Source organism: Rhinolophus hipposideros, assembly GCF_964194185.1.
Source record: "Rhinolophus hipposideros genome assembly, chromosome: 20".
Lineage (NCBI taxonomy): Eukaryota > Metazoa > Chordata > Mammalia > Chiroptera > Rhinolophidae > Rhinolophus > Rhinolophus hipposideros.
This window is the reverse complement of record NC_138066.1, coordinates 2318240-2334299: the sequence shown is the minus strand read 5'-3', so window position 1 is coordinate 2334299 and position 16060 is coordinate 2318240.

The window sequence follows — 16060 nt, the reverse complement described above, 5'->3', positions numbered from 1 at the left end:
AGATTCCCACAACCACATTACCTTGCAAAGTTGAAGGTGAATGAATCCAATGACCCATTACTTGCTCTGCTTTTCCTCAGTTGATGCAAGTGTGGTTGGATCAACCCACCTCATACTTTCTTTCTTTTCTTTTTTTTCTTTTCAGTTTTGCCACCTATGAATGCTTCCGTAAACAATCTATTTTGGTTTTGCATGTTATTTACTTTTTTCTAAGTGGAGGCATTCTTATGTATTCTTTTGTTCCTTACTTCTTCAGCTCAGCTTTATCTTTGCAAAATTCACCCGTGTTATTGCATGTAGCTGTAATTCATTCACTTTCCCTTCTATGTAGTATCCTATTGAAAGCATACACCACAATTATCTGTTCTACTAAAGACAAGCATTTGAATTATTTCCATTTGGGACTATTACAAACAATGCTTCAGTGACTATTCTTGTACACGTACCATGGCTCATATGTGCACCATTTTCTCCAGGGTTTATTACTAGTTTATTACTAGTTTATTACTAGTAGTGAAACTAATGAATCATAGGTTTTATTTATTTATCTTCAGTTTACTAGATAATGGGTACAGAGTTTCTTTTTAGGATGATGAAAAACAACTGGAAATAGATAGTAGTGATAATTGCAGAAATTTTTGAATATATTCAATGTCACTGAATTTTACACTTAAAAATAACTACAATTTTATGGTATGTTTATTTTAGCACAATAAAAAAGATGAAAAATAGAAAAAGTAATTCCAATGTATATGCTGCTGTTCTTGGGAAAAGGAACAGAACAAATGGTAGAAAAAATATTCAAGCATGCAATACCGTAGCATGAAGTCCGACAATTCAAATGGCTATTCTGTTCTCAAGATTCATCCATGTTGTGGCATACATATATCAGAATTTTATTCATTTTATGGCTGCATAATATTCCCTTGTACATGCATATACCACTTTTAAAAATCCATTCATCTGTGTCTATGAGATTTTGTTTCTCATTTGTTTGTCTTGTTTTTGGTTTATATACCACATATCAGTGAAATCATAGGGTTCTCTGCTTTTTCTGTCTGACTTAGTTCGCTTAGCATTATACTCTCAAGATCCATCCATGTTGTCACAAATGTTCCTATATCATCATTCCTTAACGCCGAATAGTATTCCATGGGTAAGGGGGGTGGGGGAAGGGAGATGAGGGTAAGGGGGATCAAATATATGGTGATGGAAGGAGAACTGACTCTGGGTGGTGAACACACAATGGGATTTATAGATGATGTAATACAGAATTGTACACCTGAAATTATGTAATTTCATTAACAATTGTCACCCCAATAAATAAATTAAAAAAAAAAAAGAAAAAAAAATCCATGCATCTCTGATGGACACTTGGGTTGTTTCCATCCAACCTATTGTGAATAATACTGCTATAAACACTAATGTACGAGTATCTGTTTGGCTCCCTGCATTCAATTATTTGGTATAACTTGGTGGTGGAATTACTAGATGATATGGTATTTCTGTGTTTTATTTTTGAGGAACTGCCAAACTATTTTCTACAGTGGCTGCACCAGCTTACCTTCTTACCAGCAACACAGGGGCTGAAATTTCTCCACATCCTAACCAACACTTGTTATTTAAAAATTTACTTTTTGATAATAGCCCTTATAATAGCTGTGAAGTAGTGTCTCATTGTGATTTTAATTTGCATTTCCAAAATGATAAGTGATGTTGAGCATTGTTTTTCATGTGTTTATTGGTCATTTGTGGGTAGCCTGGGGACCCCACTTGTGGCTGGCATCTGAAGTAAGTCTAGCCTTGTTGGGGACATTGTTCTTTAACTTGTGGGATCTGGTGGGAATTCCAATTAGTTGGTGTCAGAATTGAATTGAATAGTAACACCAGTTGTCAGATAATAGGTAGCAGAATAGTCCTACCTCCAAGTTCCCTGATTTTTTCTTCTGCCTGCTCCAATCTGATGCTAAGCCCCTCTATTGAAATTTTCATTTCAGTTATGGTATTATTCAGCTCCAGGATTTCTATTTGGTGCCTATACTTTCTATTTCTTTATTGGCGTTCTCTATTTGTTGAGACATTGTACTCCTGGTTTCCTTTACTTTTCTGTCCATTGGGCGTATTCAAAAACAGTTTCTATTAATCTTTCATTCATGTTAAGGGTCATGCATTTCTGATTCTTTGCATATATAGTAATTCTGTATTGAAAACTGGGCATTTTGAATATTATAATTCAGCAACTATGGAAAACAAATTCTCTCCAACTCCCCAGGGTTTTTTGCTGCTGATTAATAAGGATTGCTGTTTTTTGTTTGTTTAGTTATTTTTCTAAACTATTTTAATTAAGACAGTATTCTTTATTGTGTGTTGCCACTGAGTCTCTGTTCCATTAGCTTAGCAGTCACCTAGTGATTTGATAGAGATTTCCTTAAATACTTTTTGGCAATTTTGAATAGTGCTGCTAGAAACATTCGGAAGTTTCTGCATAGGCATGTTTTCAGTTCTCTTGGGGGTACAGCTAAGAATACAATTGCTGGGTCATATGGTAACTGTCATGCAGGGACTCATGCAGGGTCTCTGGTCCCACTCCTCACACAAGAATGCAGGATATGGGCGAAAAATGAACACCAACGGAGCCATAGATAGGGGAATCATACCACTATATTCTCGCTGGCAGCTGGGCAAGGCACGCACAGTAGGATCCACACCATCCACAGTCCGCCATTCACTTCTTTGCCTGACAACCAACCAACCAATCAATGCAGCCTGGCAGTTACATCAGTAGCCAATTTGTTAACTGGTTACAGCTGACGGCCATCCAATCACAGTCAATGGTCATTCACCACCTGAGTCAGCACCTCCCCACGCAAAGCCAAGAGTCTGGAAACTGCTCTCTGGGACTCTGTCCCCACAGTAGCTCTACAAATATGTTTAACTTTTGAGGAACTATGAAACTGTTTTCACAGTGGCTGCACCATCTTATATTTCTACCAGTAATGTATGAGAGTTTCAATTTCCTACATCCTTGTCAATACTTATTATTATCTATGTTTTTTATTATAGCCACCTAGTGCATGTATAGTGGTATCTCTTTGCGGTTTATTTTTTGCATTTGCCTAATGGCTAAGATGTTGAGCATCTTTTCATATTTTTATCAGCTATTTGTATATCATCTTTGGAGAAATGCTAATGCAGATCCTTTACCCATTTAAAAAATAAAATATTTTTTAGAGGCATTTTAGATTTACAGAAAAATTTCAGAGAAAGTACAGAGTCCCCATAAATGCTGTCCTCATATCCCACCGTTTCACCTATTATTAAAATAATCATGTATTCAAGTAATGAATTTGTTATAACTGATGAATGTATACACAATTATTAAGAGTCTATAGTTTACAATGGAATTTACTCTTTTGTTGTCCAGTTCTATGGATTTTGACAAACGTGTAATGTCATGTATGTACCATGACAGTATTACACAGAGTAGCTTCACTGTCCTAAAAATGCCCTTTGTTCCAAATATTCATTTCTCCCCACTGAGCTCCTGGCAGCCAATGATCTTTATGTCTCTGTGCCATTCTCCAGAATGTCATATAGTTGGATCATAGAATGTGTAGTATTTTTCAGAGTGGCTTCTTTCACTTAGTAATATGCACTTAAGTTTTCCTCCATGTTTTTCATGGCTTGATAGTTCATTTCTTTTTATCACTGACTGTACTGTATTGTATGGATGCAGCACAGTCCATTTTTTCTAATCAGTGATTGAAGGACATCTTATTTGCTTCCAAGTTTTGGCAATTAATAATAAAGCTGCTTTTAACATTTGTGTATAGGGGTATTTTGTGTTGCCCTTAGTTTTCAACTTATTTGGGTATATACCTGGAATGTGATTATTGGACCTCATGGTAAGTCTGTGCTTAGCGTTGTAAGAAACTGCTAAGCTCTTCCAAAATGTCTATAGCATTTTGGGTTCCTACTAACAATGTTTGAGAGTTCCTTTTGCTCCACATCTATATCCATATTTGTTGTCTGTATTTTGGATTTTAATTCTAATAAGTGTGTAGTGATAATCTCGTTGTTTTGATTTCAATTCCCTGATGATATGTGATGTCGAACATCTTTTTATAATGCATTTTCCATCTATACATACTTTTCAGTTAGGTGTCTGTTCAAATCTTTAGCCCATTTTAAAATTTGGTTGTTTTTATGTTGTTGAGTTTTAAGCTGATTTTGAGTTTAAGCTGAGTTTTAAGTTGATTTTGTTTTGTATGTTTTGGATACCAGTCCTTTATCTTTTCATTCTATTAATGGTATCTTTTCAGAGCAAAAGATTTTATGTCGGTGCCTGCCGACGAGACGAACAGTCCCTGAAGTGGGGAGTGAGGATTGAGAAAAAAGAAGAGAGACAAAGATGGGATCGGGAGGGCAGGCAATTCTAAGTAGACTGCTGCAGTTCTGAGTAGAAAGCCTCAGTTCTAATTAGAATGCCTCACCCCAAGTTTATTTTTGCAGCTTATATACTCTGGGCATCAAAAAGTAACAGAACTGTCTGCAATCTAGTAGTTACAATGTTTGGATAAACAAGGGCTTGTTTTTTGGCCAGCTCCGCACTTCCTGACCTTGTCTGGTTCTGTGTTCTCAAAGTAGCAAGTTTTGCCTTGCTGGGAGCACAAACCACTCAAGGAAGTCAAAGGTTCAACATTTCACAAAACAACACCTGCTAGCACTTCAGCACGGTTTCCCACAATTTTAATTAAGTTCAACTTATCAATATTTTTCTTTGTGAATTGTGCTTTTGGTTTGTATCTTAAAAGCCCATTAAATTGCTTTTGCTCCTTTGTCAAAGATTAGTTGACTAATTTAATCTGGAGTCACTTTTGAGCTTTTTATTGTTCCACTGATTTTTTTTGTGTTCTTTCACTAAAACCCACTATCTTGTTTACTATGGCTTCATAGTGAATCTTAAAAGTGATTGGTGTCAGTCCTCCAACTTTGTCTTACTTTAATATTGTATTGACTGTTCTGGATTTTTGTCTTTCCATGTGAGCTTTGATATTGGTTTGTTGATATCCACAAAATAACTTGCTGGAATTTTGATTGGGGATATGTTGTAGCTGTAAGTCAAGTTGGCAGGAACTAACATCTTGACAATACTGAATCTTCCTATCCATGAACATGGAATATCTTTTCACTTATTTAGATCTTCTTTGATTTCTTACATCAGAATTTATCGTTTTCTTCATACAGATCTTGTACATGTTTTGAAATATACCTAAGTATTTTGGGTGCTAATGTAAATGTTATTGGTTTTTATTTCAAATTCCAAGTATTTATTGCTGGTATGCAAGAAAGTAATGGGCTTTTGTGTAATAACATTGCATCCTGAAAGCTTAGTATAATCACTTATTAGTTCCAGAAATTTTTTGTTGATTCTTTGGGATTTTATCCATAGACAATCAGGTCATCTGTAACAAAGGCAGCTTTATTTCTGATTTCCCAATCTCTATACATTTTACTTTCTTTCCTTGTCTTGTTGCATTAGCTAGAACTTCCGTTACAATGTTAGATAAGAGAGGTGAAAGAGAACATCCTTGCCCTGTTCCTGATATTAGCAGGAAGGCACATAGTTTCCATTAATACGATATTAGGTATAGGGTTTTTGTAGATGCTCTTTATCAAATTGAGGAGAGTCACCTCCATTCCTAGTTTACTGAGTTGTGGGTTTTTTTGAGGTAAAATAGTCATAACATAAAATTTACCATGTTAACCATTTTCAAGTGTACAATTCAGTGACATTAAGTACATTCGAAATGTTGCATAACCATCACCACTATCCAGAACTTTCTCATCATTCCAAACAGAAACTCTATACCCATTAAACAATAGCTCCCACTTCCCCCTCTCTCAACCCTTTGATAATCTCTATTCTACTTTCTCTATGAATTTAGCTATTCTAGGTACCTCATTGTGAAAAATTAGAAAATATGTAAGTTGGTTGCTGACCCCAGTTCTTGGCACAGAGCTCATAAAACCCAAGTAATTTCCTGAGTAAAAAGGGGGCTGGAGAATAAGTAAATGATCCGTCATGCTTATGTAATAAAGCCTCCATAAAAAATCCCCAGAGTATAGAGTTTGAAGAGTTTCTGGGTTACTGAACACATGTAGGTAACTGGGAGGGTGCTGCACCCAGAGAGGGAATCTCTGTGGCCCTTCATTATATCTTTCCCTACACATCTCTTTCATCTGGAAGTTCATCTGTATTCTTTATCATGTCCTTTATAAAAAACCAGTAAAGCTGAGCAAGTGTTTCCCTGAATTCTCTGAGCCATTCTAGCAAATTATTGAACCCAAGGAGGGGTCTTGGGAACTCAGATTTATAACCAGTTGGTCAGAAGGACCACTGGGAACCTGAGACTTGCAATTGGCATCTGAAGTAGGGACAGTCTTGTGGTACTGAGTCATTAACTTGTGGGAGCTGATGCAAACTCCAGATAGATGGTGTCAGAACTAAATTGAACTGTACGACACCAAGTTGGCATCACAGAGTTGATTAGTGTGAGAAAAAAATCCCACACATTTGTTGTCAGAAGTATTGTGTGTGAGAATAAAGGAGAAACACAGGAGAGTTTTTCCTATAGTAATATAAATAGAATCAGGCAGTATTTGTCTTTTTGCATATGACTTATTTCCCTTAGAATTATGTTATCAAGGTTCATTCAAGTTGTAGCATACATCAGAATTTAATTCCTTTTTAAGGCTGAATACTATTCTATTGTATGTATATATCACATTTTGCTTGTCGATTTACCTTTTGATAGTTATTTGGGTTGCTTCCACTTTTGGCTATTGTGAAAGATGCTGTTATCAACATTGTATACAAGTATTTGATTCGCTGCTTTCAATTCTTTTGGGTATATATCTAGAAATGGAATTGCTGCATTATATAGTAATTCTATATTTAATTGTTAAAGATCCCTTATAAAGTCTTCCACAGTGGCTACAGTTGCTACACCATTTTACATTAGCATAAGCAATGCACAAGATTTCCAATTAGTCTACATCCTCACCAACACTTACTTTCAATTGTCTCTTTAAATGGCCATTATAATAGATGTGAAGTCTAATGATTTTATTTTCTAATAAAATTGTTACAGTTTTAGCTCTTATGGTAAGGGTTTTATTTTTATCCATTTTGAGTTAATATTTGTATATGGAACAACTTCATTCTTTTTCATGTGGATTTCCAGTTTTTCCATCACTATTTGTTGAAAAGACTGTCCTTTCTCCATTGAATGATGTTGGAGGCCTTATTGAAAATCATTTGATCATATATGCAAGAGTTTATTTCTGGGCTCTCAATTCTATCCATTGGTCTCTATATATGTATCTTTATGCTAGCACCACACTATTTTTATTACTGTAGCTTTGTAACATGTTTTGAAATCATGAAGTGTAAGACCTCCAAGATGTTTTTGGCTATTTGGGTGCCTTGAGATTACATATGAATCTCAGGATGGGCTTATCTATTTCTGCAAAATGTCTTTGGGATTTTGATAGAGATTGCATTGTATTGATATATCACTTTGGATCCATTAATCCAAAGTGAACATCTTTTTATTTATTTGTGTCTTCTTTAATTTTTTTCAGCAATATTTTATAGTTTGTAGTGCACAAGTTTCTTGCATCTTTGGTTAAATTTACTAAATATTTTATTCTATTTGATGTTATCATAAATGGGGTTGTTTTCTTAATTTCCTTTTTGGATTATTCATTGATAGTGTATAGAAATGCAACTGATTTTGTGTGTTTTTTTGTATCCTTTAACATTGCTGAATTTATTAGTCCTCATAGTTTTGTGGAATCTTTGAGGTTTTCAACATATAAGATGTCATCTGTGTCATGCCATCTGTGAACATAGATAATTTTACTTATTCCTTTTGTAGTTTAGATGCCTTTTTATTTCTTTTTCTTGCCTGATGCTCTGGTGAAATTTTGCAGTACTGTGATGAAAGTGTTCATCCTTGTCCTTGATCTTAGGGGGAAAACTTCCAGTCTTCACCATTGAGTATGTTTGCTGTGGGATTTTTGTATATGCTTTTTATCATGTTGAGAAAGCTCCCTTCTATTCCTAGTTTAAAGCTCCCTTCTAGTCCTAGTTTATTGAGTGTTTTTGCTTTTTTGGTTTTGTTTTGTTTTGGGGTTTATTATTGTTTTTCTTTATGTAGACAGGGTGTGGATACTGAAATAGTGGAATCAATATCTATTTGTTACTTCTTTTTGCTGCTCCTGCTCTGTTTTTTTTTCTCTTCTGTCTTTTGGCCTGCCCTGGTTTTAATTGCGCATTTTATATGATTCCATTTTCTTTCTTATCCTAGTGTATCAATTATACTTAAAGAAAAACTCTGGTTACCTTAGAGTTTGCCATGTACATTTACAGCTAATCTAATTCCACTTTCAAATAACGCTGTGCAGGTGACATATAACAGGTTCCCAATTCTTCTCTCCCAACCTATATAACATTGCTTTCATTCATTTCAGTTATCCATAAGCTATAATAACCAAATACATTGTTGCTATTATTTTCAACAAACTTTTGTCCACTAGATCAATTAAGAAAAAATATTTTATTTTACTTTCATTCCTTCTTTCTTTATGTATATCCAAGTTTCTGATGTATATCATTTTTCTTTTCTAAGGAACTTCTACCATTTCTTGCAAGGCAGGTCTATCGGCAACAATGTTCCTCAATTTTTGTTTTTGTGAGAAAGACTTTATTTCCCTTTCACTTTTTTTTTCCATTTTTACTGTGGAATATTGGGGAACAGTGTGTTTTTCCAGGACCCATCAGCTCCATATCAAGTCCTTGTTTTCAATCTAGTTGTGGAGGGCACAGCTCACTGGCCCATGTGGGAATCAAACCCGGCAACCTTGGTGTTATGAGCACTGCCCTCTAACCACTGAGCAAACCTACTGCCCCTCCCTTCCACTTTTGAAGGATAATTTCCCTGGATAGATTTCAGGTTGATCTCTCTCTTGCTCTCTCTCTCTCTCTCTCTCTCTGTCTCTCTCTCTCTCTCTTTTTTCCTTTCAATACTTCACTCTCTTCTTGATTGCATAGCTTCTGAAGAGATGTTTGATATAATTCTTTCTCTTGCTCCTCTATAGGCAAGTTTTGTCCCCCTCTGGTTTCTTTAAAAATTTTCTCTTATCTTAGATTTCCTGCATCTTGAATATAATATGCTTTGGTGTAGAGTTTTGGGTATTTATCTTCCTTGGTGCTCTTTAAGTTTCCTGGATCTGTGAATTGGTGTTTGTCATTTTGGAAAATTCTCAGTCATTATTACTTCAAATGTCTTCTGTTCCTTTCTCTCTTTCTGGTAATTCCCAATTTCCAAAAAGTATGTTGCACCTTTTGTAATTGTCCCACAGTTCTTGAATATTCTGCTCCATTTTTCCCATTCTTTTTCTCTTTGAATTTCATTTGGAAAGTACTATGGTCCTAATCCCAAATCTTTTTGATTCTTCCTTAGAATTTCCATCTCTGCTTTACATTACCCATCTGTTCTTGCATGTTGTCCCCTTTTTCCATTAGACCCATAGCATATCAATCATAGTTATTTAAAATTCCCAATCTGATCATTCTAAGATCTCTTGCATATCTGAGTCTTGTTCTGATGTTAGCTTTGTCTCTTAAAACTGTGTTTTTGTCTTTCATGATGCCTTGTAATTTCTTGATAAAATCCAAGCATGATGTATTGGATAAAAGGAACTGAGGTCAATAGGTCTTTAATATGAAGTTTTATGTTTATCTGCCTGGGAGATGGACTATGTTTATTGTTTTTGTGGCTGTAGATTTTAGAGGTTAAAATTTCCTCTGGTGTCTGTTGCTTTTGATTCTCCTGTTGTCTTGAGGTTTCCCTAGAGACCTCTTAAGTATGGTCTGAAACATATAATTCTTTCAGTTCTAATCTCCCGGTATTATACAGAAGCTCTACTGATGTGATGGTAAGATGTGGAGGAGGGGACATGTTCTATAGTACAGTGATTAGGTCTGAGACTTGGATTGTTACCTTCGCACTGTTACTGAATGCTTCTCAGTTTCGCCCCATCCCCTAGGATGAGAGAGCAAGGGTAGAGGGGGTAGAGTTGTTTCTTCCTTGTGGATGGCTGGTGGGACTGAAGTCTGGAATTTCCTATTCACCAGGTTAGGCTCTGATGAAACCCAAGGTGGTTAGACTCTAGGAAAATAGTTTCCCTTGAGGGTAGGCTCTGGTTAAAATGCACAAAATGCTCTGGGCATATTTAAAAATGATTCAATTTTTCCTACCCTCTGTGGATGAATAAAAGGATTTTTCTCTGATCTACACCCTGAGAATTCGATGGGGCTCCCTGAAGATAAAATTCATGGAAGTGTGGGACCCACCTAAGACAAGACCTTCTTGAAAATTTTAACTCTCAAGCTTGTCCACATCAACTCTCCAGCAATTTGTTAATTACAGTTTAAGTTTTCTTATCATAGCACTGGCTCCACTTGCCTCTGCTCTGGTAAGCTATACCTGCCTATCTGTCCCTCCAATTTGGCAAGCAGCAGTTACCTTTGTAACCTCAATTTTTTGATGGATCTAACTAGAGTGGATTATATTCAGTTTGTTCAGCTTTTTTCTCTGTGATACCCATGCCCAGAGTTCCTGATAATAGAGCTTATGAATCCCTTAGAATTTCCTTAAGGGGTAAGAGGAGCATCTTTGGTTATTCATGATGAGCCCCTTTCAACCATACCTAGGTTTATGCTAATAAACTGACACTTGGTTGGGGGACCTAGATAACTTCATGATGGTAGTTGCTCAGCAGAAAGATCAACATATGACTAGAGGGTTGGAACTTTCACCCCCAACTTCCAATGAGGAGAGGGGATAGAGATGAGTTCAGTCACCAATGGCCAACAATTTAATCAATATTACCTATGTTATGGAACATCCATAAAAACCTCCAGACAGAATTTATATAACTTCTGTATTGATAAACACTTTGAGGTGCTGGGAGGGTGGCAAACTCAGAGAGGGCATAAAAGCTCTCAGCACCATCACTACCATACCTTCCCCTATGCATCTCTTTCATCTGGCTCTTCCTGAGTTGTATCCTTTGTAATAAACCAGTAATCACGTGTAAAGCTTTTTCCTGAGTCCTGTGAGCCATTCTACCAAATTATTGACTCCAAGGAGAGAGTCATAAGAACCCCCAAATTGTAGCCAAACAGTCAGAAGTACAGTTGGCCTGGACTTACAATTGACTTCCGAAGTGTGGGGCAGTTTTGTGAGACTGAGTCCTTAATCTATGGGATCTGACACTAACTCTAGGTAGTTAAGGCCAGAATTGAATGAAATCACTGGACATCCACTTGGGGTCAGGACATTTGGAGAATAGGTTGTTGGTGTGGGAAAAACCCACACATTTGGTGCCAGAGCTTTTTGAGTAGAAGTGAAGCATAGTACTCTTGTTTTAAGGACAGAGGTGATGACTTCCAAGCTCCTTACATGAAACACTAGTAACACAAAGTCTTCTATTTAGTTTTTAATTTCTTCTGCCAGCATTTCAGCAGCTGAGCAGCAGACGAAATATAGATATATTTTATAATTAATATGAAAATTGGCACATAAATTTGTTAAAAGGCAAAACACTCGAAGTTATCAATTACATAGATTTTGCAGTCCCAAATATGATCCATACACATTTAAATTTTTAAGGTGTTCATTTTATAAAAAGCTTATATAGCAACACCTGAGATAGGACTTGAATAGGCAATTAGTATTAACTCACTGACAAGATTAAACATTAATACATCAACAGAGAAACACAAACAAACTAGATCAGCAATTAATTTTAGAGGATAATGAACTGCTTTCCTGGAAGAAGATATTCAATATAAGAAAGAGTTAAGAACGCTTACAGCAGGGAAAATCACATTCACAGATTTAAAAAGCATGTTAGAGTTCACATTTGGGGAAAAAAGTTCACTTAAAATTATATCCTTTTTTTTTATAACTGCTTTCTTGATCTCCAATAGGATAGTGCAGATTCTCGGAAGAATTAAGAATGCATCACTAAGTCCTTTCCACCCAGTTGAGAGCCAAACCACTTTCCAAATGACAAGGGCACTTCCCAGGCTTCATGTTACAGGCATACCTCACAGACATTGCGAACCCCGCCACAATAAAGCGAGTGTCGCAACAAAGTGAGTCCTAAACTTTGCTAGCACAGGGTGCTGCCTTCAGTTTCTAAAACTTGTAACACCTGTGCCCTGGCCATGCGCTCTGGACTTACTGCACCGAAGCGCCTTGGGCGGTGGAGCCTGCAGCCAACCTGGGTGGTGCCTGCGCAGACTCTAAGTCCTGCGGCCGCAGAGAAACGAGGCCCCCGCCAGGCATGGGGCAGAGCACCAGCCGCGTCCCAGAGCCAGGAGCCGCCCGCCACCCCCCACGTCCACCCCGCCTCGCTCCTTCACCTTCCCCTGGCTGGGAGACGTGGCCTTGGAGGTCTACATGCCACCCTTTCCTAGGAAGAGAGTGACCTGGAGCAGGATACCCGCCGTTTAAGGTAGAAGTGCTAATGAATAGAAGAAAATATTCTGTTGAGAAAACGTGTAGCAAATTTTACGCCTTGCACAAAAAGCTTAACAAATATATTAAAACTCCAGAAATTCCATCTAAACATGTGAGAACTGGGTTCCAAAATCCTGGAACGACGACGACAAGTTTGGAAATACATGTACAAGCTATCTTTAGAAGATGAACTGCCCAAACTGTTTCCTGATTTCCTGAATGTGTGACACTTGCCATCTCTACCAAGGAGAGCTGTGGGTCTTTTGATGAGACAGAATCTGAAGAGGCTGTCAGCAAACTGTCCCACCAGCCGATGCTGCTACCTCAGGGATCCACATCTTGCCCGCAACCAGCGATTTTCCAAATGTGGTTACTGGAGTTCTGTGGGGCTTCTTACCTTCACCTCCAGCCCTCCTAGAAATTCCACGTGGCCAGAAGAGGCTGAAGCAAGATTGGAAGCTGCAGTCAAGGAAACTGTATCTACCAAATTAACCTAAATTCTATGACATCACAGCTAGTGATGTGCTAGTGGTAAAATTCAGTCGCAGTTTAATTCAGGGCAGGGACTTTTCCATTCGAATGGTGCTTTTAAAATGCATCCCAGAGCGGTGCTGAGATTAAAGCCACGTTTTATAAAGTAGAAGGTAGATGCCAGTTTAGAAACCCATGAAAAGGAGGCTACAGATGTTCCCAGGAGCATGGAGTGTGACAAAACAAAGTGACTCACTGCTTCAGTCCCACCATTGGCTAATTGAAAATCTTATTCTGAACCGTACTGAGACTGATCAACTTTGGTGGCTTTTTTGTTCAGATTTTGTGACACACTAATCTTTTCATTATGAGATTTTCTCAGCCAGTGATAGATCGCTTGAGGAGGGGTTGACTCCGGACCCTAACATTTGGGGGCTCGTCCGGGATGAAAAGACCCTACCTCAGGGGAACAGACGACTCCTGATACCGAGGTTTATTCAGGAACCGCGGTAGGAGGTTTGGCCACCTCCAATCAGGGAAGGGCTGAAACAGGCCCTCGGCCGGAGAGACTGAAACAGGTCTCTGCCCGGTCGTCAGTTTGAGAATTCTCACGGGAAGGAAGGAGCGGGTTGCGACCCTGGAGGCTCCATTATTGGAAGTCGTGGGAGACGTCCCCGACGAGAAGCTGGCCCAACGACGTCCACAGTGGACGCCGTTTGGACGGGCCCTGGGTAAGAATCCTGGTGTGATTGGTGTGAATGAGACGGCGCCAGTGGATGTGGTGTGGTTGACGGGCCGGTGGGTGTTGAAAAGTCCTGTGCGGTTGTGTATATGTGCTGGCACTGTATTTCTTGTTTTTTCCTGGTTTCTCTTTACGATAATTATGGGACAGGCTCAGGTGACACCTAAGACTCTGCTCCTGAACCACTTTCCTGAAATCCGCGCCAAGGCTCGTAATTATGGCGTGGAAGTGAGGAAAGGTAAGTTTGATACATTCTGCTCTGCAGGATGGCCCACTTTTAATGTAGGCTGCCCCCCCCAGGGGACCTTTTCCCTGGACATTATTAAAAAGGTCCGAGATATTATTAATCAGCCTGGCTTGGAGGACCATCCGGACTAACTTCCCTATATTTTGATGTGGCAGGACTTAATACACAGTCCACCCTCCTGGCTGAAGCCCTTTATCCCTGAAAGGCCGGAAGATCCCCCTAAGGTCATGACTGTTTCTGGGCCGTCCCGCCAAACAGCGGTGCCTATGGCCGGCCGACACCCCCGGAGAAAACCCAAAGACCCATCCTGCAGGAAGGATTGAACGTATATCCCTCCCTGATAGACTTAGATCTTGAAGAGACTGCCCCTCCCTACGCGCCTGTGGCACTGCTCCAGCCTGAGGCGGCTGCCCCTCCCGTGTCTGCTCACTCCACCGCCTCCCCCGGTTCCCCCTTCCCAGCCCAGGGACCAGCGAGGGGATTGAGGCCCCGTAGACACCGGGAAGAGACCCCGGAGGAGGAGGAACCGTCTTCCTCCACCTCCGCTGGGGCACCGATCCTCCCTGTGCGAGCACAAGGAGGGACTGGTCCTAATGGGGAGCAAGCCTGTCAGTATTAGCCTTTTTCAAGCAGTAATCTGTATAACTGGAAGGCCCAAAACCCCTCTTTTTCTGAGAACCCGAAAGGTCTGACTGATTTGTTTGAGTCTGTCATGCACACACACAGCCCCACTTGGGATGATTGCCAGCAGCTTCTTACGACCGTATTCACCACCCAGGAGTGCGAGCGGATCCTCACCGAGGCTAGAAAAAAATGTCCCCAGTGACAACGGGCGGCCTACAGCCTTGCCAAACCTGATCGAGGAGCGCTTTCTTTTGAATAGACCGGATTGGGACTTTGGGGATGCAGAAGGTAGGGAGCGTCTCCGAGTCTACCGCCAGACTTATGGCAGGTCTCCGAGCGGCAGCATGCCGCCCCCCCCCCCCCCCAATTTGGCCAAGGTAAAAGCTGTGGTGCAAGGGGAAAATGGAAGCCCGGCCGTATTTTTTAGAACGCCTCTATGATGCATTTAGACAGTACACCCCGTTGGACCCCCTGGCAGAGGAGAATCAGTCAGCTGTGATTATATCTTTTATGAACCAGGCTTCCCCAGATATTAGAAAGAAATTATAGAAGGAAAAAAAAGAAAGTGGGAAAAGAAAGAAGAGAGAAAGTGAGGAGAACCAGGGAGAGCAGGAAACAGCAGATGTGAAGGGCCATAGAGAGGGAGAGAAAAAGGAAGAGAGAGAAAGAGAGAGAGAGAGAAAGAGAGAGAGAGAGAGAGAGAGAGAGAGAGAGAGGAAGAGAGAGAGAGAGAGACACGGCAAGACAGACAGCATCAGAGAAGAGAAAACAGGAGACAGCAGAGGGAGATGGCAAAGGTTTTGCTGGCAGGAGTGCAAGGCATAGCTGGGCCGGGACCGAGTCCAGCCAGACAAGCCTGACCTCGGGGAATGGGGCCCAGACTGGATAGGGGACAGTGTGCATACTATGGACATTGGAAGAGGGAATGTCCCAAGCGACAGGGCCAAACCAGACAGGACGCTCGGGTTCTGCGGGCGGGAATAGATAGTGACTAGGGGGGATGGGACTCGGATCCCCTCCCCGAGTCTTGCGTAACCGTGGATGTGGAGGGGGAGCCGGTGGGATTCATGGTAGACACAGGGGCTCAGTACTCAGTTTTGAATAAGCTTACAGAGCCTATATCTCAGAAAACCAGTTTAATGAAAGGGGCAACTGGGTCCAAGACTTATCGGTGGACCAGTAGGCGCCGGGTGGACTTGGGCTGCCACCAAGTGACCCACTCATTCCTGGTTATTCCTGAATAACCAGGTTATTCCTGATGCCCCGCCCCCTTGTGGGGCGTGACCTCCTGACTAAGGTCAGGGCTCAGATCCACTTTAAGCCAGGTAGCATTAAGGTAATGGATGGCCAGGGACAGCCCCTCCATTTTTTAACCCT